General features: G+C 48.6%; 1 protein-coding gene across 2 annotated transcripts in view; it reads right to left on the bottom strand.

Moving 5' to 3' along the window:
* Positions 1-12180, bottom strand: part of ELAVL1 (ELAV like RNA binding protein 1) — a 37230-nt gene extending 25050 nt beyond the window's left edge. The window contains exon 1 of one of the 2 annotated variants that reach the window (XM_054583333.1): positions 12003-12180. The gene's annotated coding sequence lies outside the window, so the exon portion shown is untranslated. Of the gene's footprint in view, positions 1-9231; positions 9351-12002 lie in introns of those variants that run through there. The other variant, XM_054583335.1, reaches the window with a different exon arrangement.
* Positions 12181-12614: the final 434 nt, after the last annotated feature.

The raw sequence follows: 12614 nt of genomic DNA, 5'->3' as shown, positions 1-12614 counted from the left end.
TTTTGGGGGCAGTGAAGCTACTGCGTGTAATACTATAACGGTGGATACATGTCTTCCTACATCTGTCCAAACCCATGGAATGGACGATACCAAGCATGAACCCTAAAGCCACTATGGCTTTCAGTTAATATGTATCAGTATTGGTTCATCAATTGTAACAAAATACCACATTTGTGTGAGACGTTAATAATAGGGGAAACTTTGTGTTGGAAGAGAGGTATATGGATACCCATTCTGTACTTTCTTTGCAATCTTTCTGTAAACCTACCTAGAACTGCTCTAAAAAAATAAATTCTATCACCCTGGCCAGCGCGGCTGAGTTGGTTGGGTGTCATCCCGCAAAGCAAAAGGTTGCAGGTTCAATTCTCGGTCAAGGCACATGTTTGTGTTGTGGGCCCGGTACCCAGTTGGGGCACATGTGAGAGGCAACCGACTGATGTTTCTCTCCCATCGATGTTTCTCTCCCTCTCTTTCTCTCCCCTTCCCCTCTCTAAAATAAAATAAAATCTTAAAAAAAAAAAATAGAGTTTATTAAAACAACTCCAAGTTCAACCACTTCCATTTACTAAGAGGGCTTCAAAGAAATATACAAAGAATTTCTACACCGTCACTCAAGCTCCCATGAAAAGCATTTGGGCTGTCTCTCCAGAGCAGTCCAAAGATTTCTGATTGCCTTTCCTCCTCTCCACATACACTACCGATTGGTGAGGCTGGGTACGGAACAGTCTGCATATCCAACCTGCACACCTCACCTGTCCTGCAGCAGGCAGGCAACGGCCCTCTGCATCCCTTTCTTCCAAAATCCCAATCAAGCCGGGAAGGAGGTTAGGATTGCTCTAGCGGTTAGAGAAAGCTGACGTTGAGAGCTTGCAGGTTTTGGAAGCTTTCAGTCGCCTGCAGAAGTCTCTACTCTCAGTGACAAACATCAGATCCCAGGGATAGCTTTGGAGCAGAGTCGCCCTCTGTGCAGCTGAGGGCACCAAGACCCCTCTGAGAGCACAGGGCGTGCGCACTGGGCTCGCTCACAAGCACTGCTACGAGCTGCCTAAGCTCAGCTGTCCCACGTTCCTGCCTCAAATATACATGCACTCAACACCCACCCCCAACTCCTGGCCTAAAACAACTCAGCACTGAGAAGAGACCTTGCTGCCCACTAGCCTGGTAGCCTCGGAGGCAGCCCATCCCCTTCTCCAGATCCCTACTGTCCAGCATGGCTTTCTATGCTTTCAGGAGCATTCAGCCTTCTTTAAAAATAGCCCTGCCAGCAGTTACATAAAAACGCAAATGCATCTGCTCAGGGGTTTTCCCCCTACCCTCTGAATCAACACTGAGAGAGGAATTGGGTATGGTTTCCTGTCTCAAACTTGCTTTAGGCCATATACAACGTGCAGTGTTAGTCCAATGTCCCAACATTTCTTTTACTTATTTGAAAATGTTCTGTTCCCTGCTCTTGATAAAGTAGGTTGCATCAAAAAAATTGGGACGTTAGACTTCATAAGGTTAAAGACTTCTGTATGGCAAAAGGCATCGGAGGCAGACAAGCTGCAGACCGGGAGGAAATACAGTCCCCCCAGCGCAGGACTGAAAGCCCGCAGGCTTTGGCATGCCGTAGCGGGCCCCTGCGGCTCAAACCCGTACGGCTCATAGGCCCACTGTATTTTCACAGGCGGCTTTCCGCCTGCACAGGAGGTCAGCACTCCTAATCCCCGTGCTGTTCAAGGGCCAAACCGCTCTGTCACAGTGCTCAGATTGGTGGTTCTCGCCCTGGGTGATTTCGTCCCCAGGGGACACTGGGCAACGAATGCCTGGAGACATTTCTGGTCATCACGACTGGAGGGGGAGGGTCAGTGTTGGGGGTGAGGGGGTGTGCATGTGCCTGCCACTGGGATATGGTGGGTAGAGCCCAGGGATGCTTTTAAACATTCCACAAGGCAGAGGACGGCCCCTACCACCAGGAACTATCCAACCCCAAAATGTCAGTACTGCCGAGGCTGAGAAAACTCCATTCAGAGCATCTACAAATTAGTAAGAAAAAAAAGGATGTATCACTAACAGAGAAGTGGGCAAAAGAATGAGCTGCAATGACTAGATTCCAGCAATTCAAACGGCTAGGAAACCATGGAAAGAAGCTCAAGTTCATGAATAACGAAGGAAATGTGAATGAAAAGAGATGCTACTTTCTGCCTGGCAGGTGGAATGCATCCAGCATAAAGATAAGGGGGAAGTACTCTTAGACACCGTTGACACAAGCGTGCAATGGTACCATCTTTTTAAAGGATAACTTGGTAGTGCCTACCAAGATTTTTTATGTGAATGCTACCTTTGGACTCAGAACTCTGGGAATCTGTTCTACAGGAATAAAGACACATGTGGAGGGAAACATATGACCCCCGTGGCTGGTAAAAGTAAAACACTGACTGTAAGTTAAATATGCATTAATGGGGAATGGCGAGATAAATACCAATTTTCAGTAGAAAGCATAGGACCACCGGCATTAACAGGTTCAATCATGAAAAACTCCACAAACCTGTTACACTGTCTATAGTTAGGAGACTTTGAGATCATTAGCTCAAAAGCAAACAAAAACATCTGCTGAAGCCTGAATCAAAGTGCAAGGGTAAACTCTGAGAAATTAAAATGCACTTTGCTCCGAATGTGATTCTAACATTTTTCTTCCTTCCTCTGTTTTTCTTTATCCCTCACTCTCTTTCACCCTTGTTCAGTTAGAAACCTGCTCTTCTGCCTTCTCCCTCACTCTGCCTTCATGGATGCACAGTAATTATTCCATTATTACTATCCAGAGAAGGGTGGTGTGTCTCCTATGCCTGGTAGTTACCTTTCTTAAGCAGTGGCTGGACTACCATGGCCTGGGGGCCAAATGTGACTCACTTCCTGTTTTTATAAATAAAGTTTTATTGGCACACACTACTCTCATTTGTTTATGTACTGTCTGTGGCTCCTATAGCTACAAAAGCCCCACAGCTACAGAGTCAAGTAATTGTGGACCACATGGCTCACAAAGCTGAAAATATTTACCATCTGGCTCTTTATAGGGAAAAAAAAATGTGTCGATCTCTATTCTCATATGTAAAGATAGAAAATTTCTAGGGGAAAATCTTTGTGACCTTGGGTAAGGCAAAGATTTCTTAGATACGACATCAAAAACTCAATCCATTTAAAAGAAATTGATAAACTGGATACCACCAAAATTTAAAACTTGCTCTGTAGAAAGACAATGCTAGGAAAATTACAATCCACAGGCTGGAAGAAAATATTTGCAAATCACGTATCTACAAAAGTACTTGAATCCAGAATATAATTTTTTAAAGTTTTTATTTATTTATTTTTAGAGAGCGAGGAAGGGAGGGAGAAAGAGAGGGAAACATCAATGTGTGGTTGCCTCTCGCACGCCCCCTACTGGGGACCTGGCCTGCAACCCAGGCATGTGCCCTGACTGGGAATCAAACGAGCAACCCTTTGGTTCGCAGGTTGGCACGCAATCCACTGAGCCACACCAGCCAGGGCCAGAACATAATTTTTTTTTTAAATCTTTCCAAACTTAACAATAAGAAAGCAACCCAATTTTTAAAATGGCAAAAGGTGTGACCAGACACTGCACCAAAGAAGATATATGGATGGCAAATAAACGCATGAAAAGATGCTCAACATTTTTACTTATTAGGGAAATGCACATCAAAACCACACCGAGATAGAAGAGACCACTCCCCATCTAGAATGAGAATCAAGATACCACTATGATAAGACACGGGCGCACAAGAAAGCAAGCAAGCAAGCAAACAACCAGCAACAAAACAGACAATATCAAGCTCTGGGGAGGATGTGGAGACACCAGAACGTTCATATATTGCCAGTGGAAATGCAAAAATGTTACAGTCACTTTGGAAAACAGACTGGCAGTTTCTTATAGTTAAACATACACTTACCATATGACCCAACCCTACTCCTAGTCTTCATACAAGAGAAATGAAAGCCATGTTCACATAAAAACCTATACGCAAATGTTTACAGCAACTTTATTCATAACAGCCAAAAGCTGGAACCCAAATGTCCTTCAAGCTGTTAGTGGGTAAGCTACGGCACACCACACAATGGAATACTACTCAGCAATAAGGAGGTACTACTGATTCACACAACTTGTATGCATCTCAAAAGCATTTTGCTGGAAGAAACTAGACCTTGCATGATTCCATTCTGGAAAAGGCAACACCAGAGGGCCAGGACAGTGGCTGCCAGGGGCGGGAAGCAGGAGGAGCTCTGAGGAAACACTGTATTCTGCTGTGTATCATGCACACCCATGTCTTTGTCCCAAACTTTCAGGGGAAAAAATCTTTCAGATTAATTTTTTAATTCAATTTAAAAAGTTCAACAAAACCGATTATGATATTCCAAGGTATTATTTTGCATATGGATATCATTATTGCTTTCTAGAGTAACACTTTTTAACGCATAAGCATAGATAAAGGAATTCAAAACATTTATATAGACAGGGAATTAGTACTACCCATGTATACGTGCATCCTAATTTTCCCTCAAACATTTGGGCAAAAAAGTGCACATTACATGCGGCAAAATACGGAAGTATTTCCAATCCATGGCTGGGAATCCATGTATGTGGAGGACCCACTTTAGTTGCATGAGATTTGACTGTGAGTGCTCGGCACCTCTGACCCCTTCACTGTTCAAGAGTCAACTGTATTTTTGTTTCTTGGATGATGGAACTTTCTGATATCTTGATCATGGTGGTAGTCACTTGACTCTACATTTGTCAAAAATCAAAAAACTCTACACCAAAGAGAGTGAATTAAAAAATAAATTTTCAAAGGTTTAAAAAGTGCACCTTCTGCTTGGCAGCTCTGCTTCCCAGAATGCTGGCTCCCCCTGATGCCCACTGGCGCTGAACAGCCGCCTCTGGGCCCAGCTCTTGGTCAACTGGTGACAAGGGAGAAACCAACTCTCCAAGGGCACAGTTTCATGGCACTTTGCGGCCACTCCACCCTGTTCTCTGTGTCTCTTCCCCTGACCTGTTCCAAACCAGCTCCTGTCCCCACAATCTCCAACCACAACCGGGCCTTCATTCCCTCCTGACAATCAGTGACTTCCCAGTCATGGCCACCTTCCGCTGCCTCAGCCTGCCTGGCCCTGTCTCCTCTCCCTCGGTGTGTCTCTCCATGTGCATGTCCCGGAGACCCCAACAAGTCAACACATTCGGCCACGTCCAGCCAGCTCCCCTCTCCATGGTGTCACCATCAACCAAGGCTCAGAGGTTACAATGCTTTATTTGTGGTCAGGTACCACACTGTTAATACGTGGCAGGGCCAGGCCTCAAGCTGTCACTACGCAGCAGGGATGAAACACAAGGGCCCTCACCTTGGGGCCAGCCTGCCCTCCAGCCCTCTGCCCCTCCCTAGCCCCGCCCCCCAGCATGCCGCAGGCCTTCCTGCGCCCAGGCCTCTGGCACAGCTGCTCCCTTTGCAGCGTCGTCTGCCTCTCCATCACCTCCTCATTTATCTTTAAAAAGGCCCCCAGGACAAAAGGTTGCTCTTGTTCCCAGTGCCCATACACCACTGGTGTAAACCTTTATCACTGTATGAATCACTCGGACTCTAGTTTTCTCCCACGTCCATGGTGAGAGCCTTGAGGTCCAGGGCTACATCACTGTCACCTAAGGATTGCCGAGCAAACCCAGAGTAGCTAGCAAACTCTGCGTCCCTCAGGAAGATACACACAGCAGCAGCGGGAGGACAGACGCTGGGTCTCAAACTCATTCAAGAATCACATGTCGCCCTGGCTGGTGTGGCTCAGTGGACTGAGCATTGGCCTACGAACCCAAAGGTTGCTAGTTCAACTCTGAGTGAGGGGCACAGGCCTGCATTGCCCCAGGTTCCCAGTAGGGGGCATGTGAGAGGCAACCACACCCTGATGCTTCTCTCCCTCTTTCTCCCCACCCTTCCCCCCTCTAGAAGTAAATAAAAAAACCTTTAAAAAAAGGTAACTAAAAAATATTTCTAGTAACTGGATGCATCATGGAGAAGTCCTGTTTGGATGATCTGAGGGTTTTCAGCCCCATCGTACCATATTAAACAATCCAGGATGTCCGTGTGAAGTCAGTAATGTTGTTCACAAGAGTAGTATCGTACAGTACTGCATATATAAGGGAGATATGTATAGAAATAACATAAAAATATACAAAGGCGGTGCATACGTAAAACTGCAAGACTGGTTTCCATTGGGTACCCCGAAGAATCTGTCTCGTTTTATAGTCACAGAGCAGACTTTTTTAAACTACTTGAACAAGAACAAAACTAGAACAATCAAATGTATCTCTAGGCTCAACCTTGACACTTCATATATCATGTGGTGGGCCTCGATCAGTCATTCTAGATGTAAAATTCTGAGTTCTTCAGGGTAAAAGCCTTAGGAATATAAAGTCCCCCAGGAAATACTCTGGTGCCAGAAAAAACCCCGAATATATTAACTGACCCAATTATAACTGCTATGAGAGGCAAGGGCGCAAGTGGACACAGTACATGCTTTCTTACTCACCCCTTCCCATAGCCCACAGAAAGGAAAGCCGTCTGCCTGGGGTGGCTCCAGCTAAGTCACAGCAATTCCACCTCTGCCAGGCTGAGACACCTGGGGCAGAAACAGATCAAGTGCAGCTCCAACCCTCAAGTTTAGGCCACTACCAGGCCACTTCAGTGCTGCAAAAGCCTCTTGACTACACCTTCCATCCTTGTCTCTTCCCTAGAAAAGCAATCTTCTAAGGTCGCCTCTTGATTGTGCCTAGAAACCCTTTATCACCAGCCCAGCATGATTGTCTAGATTTAGCTCCAAGTTCAACTTCTGGCCCAAAGTGCCCCATGAGCCCAAAAAGACCTGATCAGCTCCAGAGCCCTGCTTAGAGTTCCGGCTTCTTTTTGGCTGGTCAAGCCCACTCCAGGGCTTTTCAACCGAACTACAAAGCAACATAGCAAAGCAGGAAAATCCCATGGGCTTTGGAGCCTGGCAGATCTGAGCTCCGATATTAACCATAATACTAATCAGCGGAACTACTGTGGGTCCATCATTTCCTTTCCCAAAACTCAGTTTCCTTACCTGCAAAATGAAGATGTTACCAGCTGCTTTGCAGCACCCAGGACAGTTCTGGGTAAGTACCCACTTCACTACCTGCCTCCAGGTCCACTAAGGAATACTTCAACCCTCTGCCTTTGGGACCCTAGAAACAATCCAACCTTTGATGCCATTTCTAATGGGCCTGGGTTCCAGGGAAGCCAGTGTGGTTCTACCAGCCAGGGCTCACCATCACAGCACCCCGTGGAAGTGAAAGATCCCATTCAGAGTTCCCTGCTCAGTCACACATACAACCTTGCACAAGTCAGCTGGCCTCTTAAAGCTGTTCACAGTTGTTCAAGTCCCGTCCCCTCATTCCTAATTTAGTAACAAAACTGAGGTGAATGTGTGCGCCCCTGACCTACCTCCCTGTCTGCAGCTGCAAGCACCCTTGTCTCCTCTCTTCCAGTCCTCGTCCCCCTCTTCAAACCTCCTCCTCCCCTGAATTACTTCATTTGGTGGCACATACACATGACCTCTAAGCCACTTCTTTCCATCTCTTGTACCTAAGAAAGCTCAGCCTCTCCAAGCCCAACTTGGCCTTTTCCCTCCAAATCATTCCTCTTCCTTCCGTTTCCCTGTTTCTGTTCATGGTGACATCAGTTTTGCATTGGGTTGTTCTGGACTGTTCTCTCTCCTGTGACCCTTTCCTCTGGCATAAATGTCTCTGATGGGAGGCTAGATCCACTCACCTCTGAGGTCCCTTCTAAACCTTCCTCCATCCAGCATAGATGGAGCGCCGACCATGTGCCAGGCACAGAGTAAGGCGCTGGTCATAGAAGATAAAGAGGCAGTCTCTGTCTTGACCCTCAAGTTCAGGCCATTACCCGGCTACCTCAGTACTGCAAAAGCCTCTTGACCAGTCCATCCACCCTTGTGTGTTCCCTAGGAAAACAATTTTCCAAGATCACCTCCTGACTGTGCCTAGAAACCCTCTATCACCAGACCCTGGCATGCTTTTCTAGATTTATCTCCAAATCCACCTTCAGGCCCTCTACCTGCCCGAACTGGTCCACTCAGGCTTCTGGTCCTCCTTGTGCCCTCCTCTCTTTTCACTTGGGCCACTGGCTGCACCTGGAAACTCCTGCCAACACCTCTCTGATCGCGATGACCAGTTTGGACACTGGTGCTTTCACCAAAACCAAAAAATGACCAACCATTTCTTTCCACACTCTCAGTGCTGCCACGATGTGAAGTTGTTGAATCTCACACACCTATGTCTTTCCTCCCCAACTCAGGTTGTAAGTTCCTTGAGGGGACAATTTCTTCCACTTCTCCCCATTCCCTGTGACAATGGATAAGCAGTTACGTTTTGTATTTTCAGACTATGAAAGTGTGATCATGGACTTGGCCTATATACATGGAGGCTCTAGGTTGAGTGGGGATGGATGAGGATTATGTAAGTGAGTTCCCCCAACACATAGAGATGCAGGCACCGCTTTCTGCCACCTCCCCGCTCACTGTCTGTATATGCACATGCACACTCTACTTGAGTGATCTGCTTTCCAGCTTATGTCCACATTCTAAACTGCTCCTTCTCTCACCTTCTGTTTTCCCTAGTGACCAACCAATGTCCGCCTACTGGCCACTCAGGCAGAGACCCAGAATCGTGTGTCTCTTGCTCATGTCCCATGCCTAAATACCCCCTGAGTCCTGTATCTTTTAGCTCCTAACTGCATGTCAAACCCACCCCCTTTAGTTCCCTGTCACCACAGCCCAGGGCCATATTCCTGATTTTTCTTATTTAAAGGAAAGGAATCACCTCATAACTGGTTTGCTAATCCCTCAGCATTATCCCCTCCAACTCTTCCTCCTGTGTATAGATCTGGCCGCTTTACTTTGCGGACTGAAACTGCCTTAATTGTCCCCCCGGCGTGGCCTGCTGGACGACAGCCAAGCCCTCTGCGCACCAGCTGCATGAGTTCTTTAGCCACTACTCACTTCACCTTTCTTGCCCCTCAAGTACCAGACCCCATGTGGTTCCACGAACAAACCTAAATGTTTCCACCTCTATACCTTTGCCAGTGCTGTTCCTGCATCCTGCAAAGACCTTCCCCTGGGTCTTTACCCGAATAACTCTTCCCCAGCACCCATGCTCACCTCCTTCAGGAAGCACTCCGTGATTTGTTAGTGTCCTGATTTTCAGTGCTTTCACATTAGCCACTTAACCATCAATGTACTCAACAGAGTGGGTCAAAACAATTTACGCACACGATGTAACCACCGCTGCTTACTCAGAGCCTCGCTCAGGACCTAGGACACAGCAGTGAAACAGGGACAGTTGCTTAAAGGAAGGAAGCAAGACTGAATTCCCTTCCTAGGCTGTCCCCCCAACCTCTGTCTCTGACCCAAAGCCTCAGGTCTGCCAGGCTGCATCACCACTGCCACCTATGGGCGAAGAGAGCAACTGCACTTTTCTCACCGTTCAGCATTTAATTTGATTCAACAAATTGAATGGATGGGGAGGACACGAATGAGGAACAGTTTATTCTGGTGTGACAGTCAGGCTTCAAATGGTGAATGAGCTCTGGTAGGGGCCACAGAGCAAGAGAAACAAATTTCCAGGTGGAGGAGAACAGCATTCCAGTTAGTGGGGGCAACAGGTAGAAAGAGGGTGGGAGTTTGCGCAGGTAAAATCAGAAAGGGTTTGGAAGGTGCAGGGCCCTGGCCGGTGTGGCTCAGCTGGTTGGAGCGTCATCCCATAAGAGAAAGGCTGCCGGCGGGGGCACATGCCTGGGTTGCAGCTTTGGTCCCTGGTCTGGGTGCAAACAGTATCTGGTCTGGGCAAGTATGGGAAGCAACCAATCAATGCTTCTCACTTGCATTGCTGTTTCCCTCTCTCTCTTCCTCTCTCTCTAAAAGGCAATGGGGAAAGAAAAGAAAAAAAGAATGTGCAAGATCTAGAATCTCAAACTTTAGCTTTTAAGCCACCTGAAGAGATTTTAAAAATTGTTTTGTGCTGCCCAAAGACTTTTAATCAGAAGTGACACGATCGGATTTGTGTTTCTGACAACTCTTGTTGGAGTGTGCAGAAAGGATAAAAATGGGAGGCAGGAGCGAGAGAAAGCAACAAAGTAGGCATCGGGAAGATGCTATTTTCATATTTCTCCTCTTGCTGCCCCAGGACTTCAGACACATCCAAACTGAAATTCTGCCCCATCAAAACCAGTGTTTTAATGTAAACATTATTTATGTCCACATTTTCAGATGTTCATATATTTTGGTCTCTTGGTGGGTCTTGAAGCTGCAGAGTTTTATAACAGATCCCAGCACAGGGCTCTGCACACAGAGATGCTCAATGACAACTGAATGGAATTCCTGAGGGTCCCCTGGACCCCTGTGATTATAAAATCAGTAAAACTCGGTGGTTAAGAGCAATAAGGACTCTGAGCCAGAGGGCCTGAGTTCACATCCTGCCTCGGCCACCTTATGATATGAGGCCAGTCGTATCAAATGATCTATCACTATAACAGCACCTACCTCAAGGACTGGAGATAAGTGTCTGTGAAGTGTCAATCATAAAATAAATCCTTACTAAATACTGCCAACACTTCATAACATTATTTATTCAGTGACTGCCACTCACAGGTCATGCACAATGCTAGGGGCTTCCCATACTCTTAAATCTCCACAGCAATATTCTCGTCAATCCTATTTTATAAGATAAGAAAGCTAAGGCCCCCACAGTTGAGTTTGTTCAAGGTCTTGGGAGCCTTATATCTTAAGGAGTCAGAGTAGGGGCTGGAGGAATCTTTAGTGGAAGATTATTTAGTCCAGTGGTGGTTCTCACACATGAGCGTGTGTGTGTGTGTGTGAGTGTGTGTGTGTCAGTGAGAGAGACAGAGACAGAAAGACTTTTGTCAATGTGAAGACATTTCTGATCTTCACAAGGGGTGGGGGAGGCAGGGATACTGCTGGCATCTAGTGGGTAGAGGCCAGGAATGCTATTCAACACTCGGACGATGTGCAGGGCAGCCGAAACCAAAAGCGATCGGACCCGAAATATCAGTAGTGCCAAGGCTGAGAAACTCTTCTCCAGAGTAATCATCCTCCCCATCTTCCCGCTTCTGGAGCACTGGCCATCTGGATCCCACATGACCACTTTGGGTAAGGGGGCTCTATTCCTCTAGCGACAGAGCAAGCAAAGTTCTTCCGCACCTGCTGGGTATCCAGTAGGTTTTAAACCCATTTTAACAAGCCTAGCAGCAAAGGACTCCAGAAAGGGAAGGAAGAGTGTCCATCCCCCATTGTTCAACTGCCTGCAGTTTGTCTTTTGAACACACACACACACACACACACACACACACACAATTTTACAAATCCAAATGTCCCCCGCCCCCAAAACAGCTTTGTTAGAGATGGCGTTCAAAAATTATGTTTTTCTAGAACTCCGATACGTACTGAAAGGTTTGCACACTTCTTAAAAGGACCTCACATCAGCCGCGATCTTCTGACAACGACCACAAAAGAATCTGCAGAATTTCCAGGGGACCGAGGCCCTGGGCCGTGACCTCTGAGCTTAAGGCGCTCACCCCACTACCTCGTCTCTAGCTTTGGTCTCCCGCCCCCGGATTCCCGGCTTCCAAGGCTACCCAGGCTCCGATCGTGGAGCCCGGTCATCAGGCGCGTGCCCACGCCGTGTCCCCCTCGCTCGCTCCTCGCGGCGGCCGAGGAATCCGACCCGGGGCCTGTCGCCGGCGCCCTTACCAGTCAGCTCCCGCCCGCCCGCCGCGGCCGCGCGCATCTCCTCCAGGCCAGTGCGGCCTGGGCCTCGGCCGGTGCAGGCCCGCGGCCGTCCGCGGCCCGGGCAGGCGAGCTCTGGCCTGCCCGCGGCCTACCCAGTTCAGCACTACCGAAGGCCTCCACCTCACCTGGACGCGGGCGGACGGGCCCGGGGCTGCTCCGAGGCGGGCGAGCGGCGGCGGTGCGGTGCTAACGGCTCCGCTCGGCCTCGGTAGCGGTGGCGGCGGCAACAGCTACAGCGACGGAGGCGGTGGCGGCGGCGGCAGCTCCTCCTCGGCGCGCACGACCCGCTCCGGCCCGCGGCCCGGACACGCCCCCCCCGGCGCGTGCACTCATTGGTCAGCGTTTGCCACGATACGCTTCCCATTGGCCGATGTGGCCGTCGCGGCGCCTCGGGCGTGTGGGGAGGCGGGACTTCCGCCCGGCGCTGCCTGCGAAGGGCTCTATGGCCGGCGAGACCCGGGCGGCCGGCGATGGCCGCGGAAGGGTCCAAATTGGGTCTGACTGACGGAAGCCGACTGACCTCGGTGATGGAAGAGCCATGCACGTTGTCAAGTGCATGCTATGTTCCCGCTCATGCCTATCCTGCTGCCTCTGTCACCGCCCTACAAGGTAGGAACGGGTCAGCGCGTCTGGGCTATGGGATAAGAACCCATGTTCGAATCCCGGCCCCAACTTTTCTGCACCACGGGCGGTTTGACCGGGGCCGATGTCACATCGTTTGGGCCTCAGTAACCTTA

The sequence above is a fragment of the Pteronotus mesoamericanus genome, unplaced genomic scaffold (assembly GCF_021234165.1).
Source record: "Pteronotus mesoamericanus isolate MK-2021 breed Mesoamerican mustached bat unplaced genomic scaffold, CSHL_Meso_final contig_730, whole genome shotgun sequence".
Taxonomy (NCBI): Eukaryota; Metazoa; Chordata; class Mammalia; order Chiroptera; family Mormoopidae; genus Pteronotus; species Pteronotus mesoamericanus.
The sequence above is the reverse complement of the archived record's forward strand: the minus strand, read 5'-3'. Positions and strand labels throughout refer to the sequence as shown.